Source organism: Panthera onca, chromosome F1 (assembly GCF_046562875.1).
Source record: "Panthera onca isolate mPanOnc1 chromosome F1, mPanOnc1 haplotype 2, whole genome shotgun sequence".
Classification (NCBI taxonomy): domain Eukaryota; kingdom Metazoa; phylum Chordata; class Mammalia; order Carnivora; family Felidae; genus Panthera; species Panthera onca.
The window spans coordinates 18,883,027-18,889,733 of NC_138355.1; the positions used below are offsets into that span (position 1 = coordinate 18,883,027).

The 6,707-nt window shown below is 42.9% G+C and overlaps 1 protein-coding gene across 3 annotated transcripts in view; it reads right to left on the minus strand.

Moving 5' to 3' along the window:
• The window catches only part of RC3H1 (ring finger and CCCH-type domains 1), an 86,118-nt gene extending 79,710 nt beyond the window's left edge, over positions 1-6,408 (minus strand). For 2 of the 3 annotated variants that reach the window (XM_078441092.2, XM_078441089.2), the window contains exon 1: positions 6,101-6,408. The gene's annotated coding sequence lies outside the window, so the exon portion shown is untranslated. Of the gene's footprint in view, positions 1-6,089 lie in introns of all 3 variants that reach the window. The other variant, XM_078441090.2, reaches the window with a different exon arrangement.
• Between the last annotated feature and the right edge of the window lie 299 nt (positions 6,409-6,707).

Here is a 6,707-nt window from a genome sequence, read left to right on the forward strand (position 1 = left end):
GAGGCACATGGGTGGCTCAGTTGGTTAAGCGTCCAATTCTTGATTTTGGCTCAGGTCATGATCTTACAGTTCCACGAGATCAAGCCCCACATCAGGCTCTGCCCTGACAGCATGGAGCCTGCTTGGATTCTCTCTCTCTCAAAACCAACCAACCAACCAACCAACAAACAAACTTAAAAAAATCTTATTAATATGAAATCTGTTCTGTGCTTCACACCGTAAGTTTTAAGATTTCAATTTAATTGGGGGGAGGGAAGGGAGTACCATTTTGAACTTAAGGTAAGGATAAAAGAGTACTTCCAAAGCCCAAAATTGAAACTTCAAATTGAGCAATTCTAAATTCACAGACATCAGGAGTGCCTGGCTGACTCAGTTGGTGGAACATGTGATTCTTGATGTTGAGGTTGTGAATTTGAGCCCCATGTTGGGTATAGAGATTACTTAGAAAAATAAATTTACAGAAGTCCAACTTTATTATACTTTATTCCAGAATGAAAAAAAGTCCAACGGTTTTCTCTCTCAATGAACTAAGCCAATCAAAACAAGCTACAAATCAATTGCTTTTATAACAGTGTCTACATTTTTGGAAGGAGTCAGGTATAGAGCCAAAACCTAGGTTTTTAAGATTTATTCAACATGGGATTAATAGCACAGTGTCAGGCAAATTTTAACTCTAAATGTCCTCAAAGATCAGCTGAATAAAATTATAAAACAGATTCATAAAGATCAAAGAATTTCAACCTAACAATCATTTTCTGGTATCATCTCAAATTAAGTCCTACACATTCCAAGTTTCTTCTACACATTAAGAAAAATTAAAAAAAAAAAAGAGAGGGAGAAAACAGAAGGCAAATTGCAAAGAGCAAAATAAGTATTAGTTGCTCACATTTGTATAGAACATTATAATTTGGTTAATTCTCATAACCCAATAAGGAAATAGAAATGAGTCTGAGAATTTGAGTAGAACTCTTTTGGAATGATCAAAAACTAAAACTGCAAATCGCTGTGACTTTCAACTTTTCTTACATAAAGAGTCTCTGGCAGTCTGCCTACTGTACTCAAGAGAAGCATGCAAAGAATGAGATGGTTTCTGATCCCTAACAATCCTATCCCAAGTTTTTTCTGCACGTTCAATTATACAAAGTACTATTCCTTAATCTTGACTCTATCGTTTTATGTTAAATCCACAGAGACACAAAGTAGAATGGTGGTTGCTAGGGACCAGGGGGAGGAGAAAATGGGGAGTAACTGCCTAATGGGTACAGTTTCCTTTGGGGGTGATAAAAGGGTTTTAGAATTAGACAGTGGTGGCTGCACAACATCATGAATATACTGCTACTAAACTGCTCACTTTAAAATCATTAGTTGGGGCACCTGGGTGGCTCAGTCGGTTGAGCGTCTGGCTTTGGCTCAGGTCATGATCTCACGGTTCGTGGGTTCGAGCCCCACATCGGGCTCTGTGCTGACAGCTCGGAGCCTGGAGCCTGCTTCGGATTCTGTGTCTCCCTCTCTCTCTGCCCCTCCCTAGCTCACGCTCGCACTCTCTCTTTCTGTGTCAAAAATAAATAAACTTAAAATAAATAAATAAATAAAATCATTAGTTTTATGTTAAATGACCTGAATTTTATTTAAAAAAATTTTTATGCAGGGCGCCTGGATGGCTCAGTCGGTTAAGCGTCTGACTTCAGCTCAGGTCATGATCTCGTGGTTCCTAAGTTCGAGCCCTGCGTTGGGCTCTATGCTGACAGTGCAGAGCCTGGAGCCTGCTTCGGATTCAGTGTCTCCTTCTGTCTCTGCCCCTCCTCTGCTTGCACTTTCTCTGTCTCTCAAAAATAAACATTAAAAAAAAATTTTTTTTTTTTTTTTTTAATTTTATGTTAAGGGACACCTGGGAGGCTCAGTTGATTAAACGCCCAAGTCTGTTTTGGCTCAGGTCACGATCTGAATGGTTTCCAGCCCTGCATCGGATTCTGCACTGACTGCGTGAAACCTGCTTGGGATTCTCCCCCTTTCCCTCTGTCTCTCTGCTCTTCCCCCACACACTCTCTCTCTCTCTCTCTCTCAAATAAGTAAATAAACATCACAAAAATTTATATTAAGATATATATAATAATGATCCCTTTAGAACTCTTCTTCAAAAACACTGTTACCATGTTCAAATGCTATTCAGGTCTTGGAGATTTTTAAATAAAATGCATTACCATATATGCACGATAATATTAAGTTAAATATTACCATATATGCACGATAATAATCAGTGAGATGAGTACTGACATTGGTGCTAAAATGCTTGACAAACATCAAAATATTGTTGACATATGACATTCATTTGTAAATAATCTCAATGAAAAATATAAATGAACCTTAAAATATTTATTCCTCTACAACAGGTCACTATTTCAGTCAGCTCAACTGTGCATGAAAGGCGAACTCAAATTTTTACTAGAATTTTTCTCCCAAAACTCAACCAATTAGGAAAACACTGTGAATTAATAACAAGTGTCTAATATTACATAGAGTAAACAAGAATATTACATAAGAAGTGAACAGGCACAAGTCTGACCAGTAATGGATATAAATAAATGTGCTATAAAGTTAACTGTCTCGGGGATGTAGGACATCATTATTTAGGATTAGTAAACTGTACACTTGAAAATGTGTAGAATCTACCTTAAGAAACTATGGAATAAGAAATATTCCTTTGTATAATGCCAGACAAATTAATCTTATGCCGGAACAACCTCCAAGGCTGGTCCAAATCTAGCATAGATTTCAGGATTAAACAAAAGAGAAGGAGATCTTTAAGAGGGTCCTAGAGAACGGGCTGATACTGAAATCTGTGACTGTTTTTGATGCAGGCCAATGTGAGAATTTAAATCCATCTGAATCTAATCCCAAAGAATACCTGAACTCCTGCACGTCAGGGCCAAAGCTAAACCAGGTCAGTATACCCTGCCAAGGAACATCTTGCTCCGAGGCATCCACCAAACAAGGATCATTTACCAGCGCATTCTTCACTTTGTTGGGTGTCAACAACTTACAAGATCTATCAGAGAGTAGGCTGATTAGACCCTCATAAAATTCCAATTCAAACCCCAAGATGTAGAAACAAAAGTTCTGCAGAATTCTAAACGGGCTATGGCTTTAAAAAAGCATAAATGAAGAATTTCAAATGTAAGCTGACCCAACTTTAACATCCCTGAACGTTTCTAAAGTCACTTTTAAATTTCCATGCAGTATTTCAAAGGCACAATTTCGTAACTGTTTACATAGCAAATTAAAGCCATGAAGCCATTAGAGTGATACTATAAATCTGTCCTATATAAATGGTAGGAGTTTCTATATCAACAACGTTCAAATCTGCTAAAAGTAAAAATAAGTCTTTCATTTGTAATTCACATGAATACATACTTTCTCAAACTTGTAAGCGAATATTTGGCAGGGTACAAATAATGTTAATAGAAAAGCTATTAGGGCTAAAGACAAGTACAGAATTACAAAGCACAGCTTGTGGCCAAAACAAGGAATCTGTCGACATAGGAGAGGCTTCAAAGTTAAACCTTGAGACACATGGTGGCAGTAGTAAAGCATCTAATTTGTGCCACAAGACCTGGGTTTGAGTAAGCTCTTTTACCTATTAATTATGTGGCCTTTTTTGCTAGTTACATAGCTTCTCCTAGCCTCAGATTCTTCGTATGTAAAGTGAGAACAATACCACAAAATATTACAGCCTAAATAGGATTAAATGAGAATGTTTTTACTCATTTAACAAAGATGCTTTTAAAATTTAACTTTTAGCTACAAAAATCCTTTTCAAATATCTTCAAATGAATCAAATATACTAACTTCTAATATTACGAAGAAAATACAAGGAAATTCTTAAATACTACTTGAGAAACTTAAATTATCAGAATAAACACCAATAAAATATCACAATGCAGGGATCACATCTTAAAAGAGTTTTGACACTTATTAAAACCAGAACTCTCTAAAAGATTTTTCAATATTAAACAGAAATAGGGACCCAGACTCAACCCATAAATTGTTGGATCAACATCCAATTTCAAACACAAACCCTTAACACTAAAAAATGTTGTCAGGCAACCGATATTAAGTATGAGGAAAATCAGTCCCTGTCACGACATGATGAGATTTTTTTTCATAACAAAGTACACTAACCACTTACAATTTACAAACTTGTCTTTAGTTGCATTTTGTACTGACCTAACAAAATTCAGCATTAAAAAAAAAAAAAAAATCATGAATTTAAGCACTTAAAAAAGTGTCCTTTCTAAAACTTATTCCCAGAACATTCACATTAGCTGGAGGCATGTGAAAGCTGTTCTTTCCCCATCACTTAAAAATCAAAATATCCACATTATTTATCCTAGGCATAAAAGTTATTCACATTTACCCACTATACTTCAATCCTAAACAATAAGACAGCTCAACCTTTGTGTTTATTTAATTGCCTATTTACTGCCAATTCTCATCAAAGAATTAAGGACTAGCACCGTACATTAAACTTCACATAACCTAAAAATGCTTTGAATTAGGACACAAATTCTAATTAGGAATTTACCCTAAAGATGGATGAAAGATACTAACTGGCATCTTTTCTGCACAGGCCCATCTTCCTTTTAAGAACACAAACTAGACTGGACCACACAACTGAATGTTATGTTAAATAGTGGAAAGCAATCTTCCTGGATGCATCCAAACTATTTTAATATAAATTTCTGCATACCTAGGTAGAAACTGAAATAGAAATAACTTGAATCATTCTCCCCGCCCCCACTTGGAAATGGACGTGGTGGAAGCCTCAAAAAATTAAATTTAGTAGTCGCAGTTAACAGTTGAAATCACAGGCGCCACTACCCCAGGGCAAATACGATGAAGAGCTGCCTCTCCATAAACCTCAACATTCAAAAGAGAACAGTTGTTTCTAGTTTTTGAAAGTTACAAAAAAAGTTTTGAAACCTTATTAAAATCTGCTTCAGAAATCAAACTTACAGGAAAGGTTAGTCTTAGAACAAACTACTGAAATGCAAAATTGGAGCCTGAGACAGCACACAAGAAGTTCTAGCCTGAAGACGAACCACTTCCCTCCTGAAGAAATGTTTCGTTAGGCCCATTCTATGTTAATGTTGTTTCTTATGCGGCACATTAATAATTCAAAACGGTTCGTTCGAAGAAAAGTTCTATTCAAACATTACAATTTGTCTTCGCGTTGCCAGTAAGTGGCTTTGTTTCCAGTTTCATGGACTATTCTGGGATGTCAAGAGTTATATTATTACTGCTTCAAAAGAGCCCTTGTTTCACTCTCACCCGGGACGTGGGCATAATTGATGTTTAGAGAGAACTGATGCCAAGAGATGTTTTAAGAACATCCCTTAGTCCTCCATCCCTCCCCATCCCTTATCGATAATCACATTTTACCTTGTTTGTTTTTTGGTGTTGCACTTAAATTTTTTTAAAAAGACACCCGCATACACAATTTCCCGATCGCCAGCAGGAAGAAAGACCATCTGGCTCGACCTCCTGGAGCTTTCAGGGAAATGGACACCGTTAAAACCCACTTGGCCAAGCAAAGCTTCAGGGGTTAGGGAGGGGAGCAGCCCCCGGGTGCCAGGAGGCGGAGGCGGTACCAGTTTACAGACGCCTTCATCTCCCCACCCCCCACCGACCCGGGGTCCAAAAAGCATTTCCTGCGCGCATTCATCACCCGCCGAGGCCCTCGGAGTAACCGCCGAGCTGGGCGGCCTTCGGGCCCCCTCCCTCCGGCCGAAGTCTCCCGCGCCCTCCCCTTGTCCAGGGCGGCGTCCGCACCTCCCCACGGCCTACCCACCCAGGCAGGCCCTCCCGGCGGCGCTCGGAGGCCGGAGGCCTGAGGCCTAAGGACGCGGGCCGCTGACAAGCCCCTCCGCCGGCGGCGGGGCTGAAGCCGAGGGCCGGGGGGTGGAGGGGTGGCCGCTACCGCCGAGGGGTGGAGGACGGGCGAGGACGGCCCCTTCCCCGCCGCGGCCGCCTATTGTTCCCGACGGGGGCCGGGCGGCGGCCGCCGCGCACCCCACGCCGCCGCCGCCTACCGCTCGCTCACCGCGCTGGTCCGAGCAGCAGCTCCTCTCAGCTCCGAGTCCCCGCGGCCGTCGCCACCGCCGCGGCAGCCAACGCCGCCGCCGCCGCCGCCACCGTCGACTCTGACTCTGTCCCAGGCCGCCGGGCCACGGCCGCCGCCGCCACCGCCAGCGCCGCCTCCGGCCTCCCACCTGCTGCTGCTGAGGCTGCTCCTGCAGCAGGGGCCATCTTGTTGGTCGGCCTCCTCTTCCTCCTCCTCCTCCTCCTCCTCCTCCCCGTCGCTCGTTGTCCTCGTCCCCTTCCTCTTCCTCGGGCTTCGGCCCGCCCCGGAGACTGGGGCGGGGACGATGGCAAGGCTCCTCCTTCGTGGGGCGGGGCGCGCGGAGGGGAGGGGCGGGGCGGACGCGGGAGGAAAGCTCTGAGTCACCGGCCGCCAACGCCCGGGAGGGAGGCCCGCGACGCTCTCCGCCTCCCCGCGGGGCGCACCCACGCCCGGAGCAGCCAAACTGGTCCAGCAGTCCGCCTGCCCTCCCCCACCAGCGTCTTTGCGCCCAGAGGCGAGCGGCCAGACGGCGCGGGGGGATTGGGAAATTTCTGACGTTTCCATCGAACTCTGCACTCCCTCTACC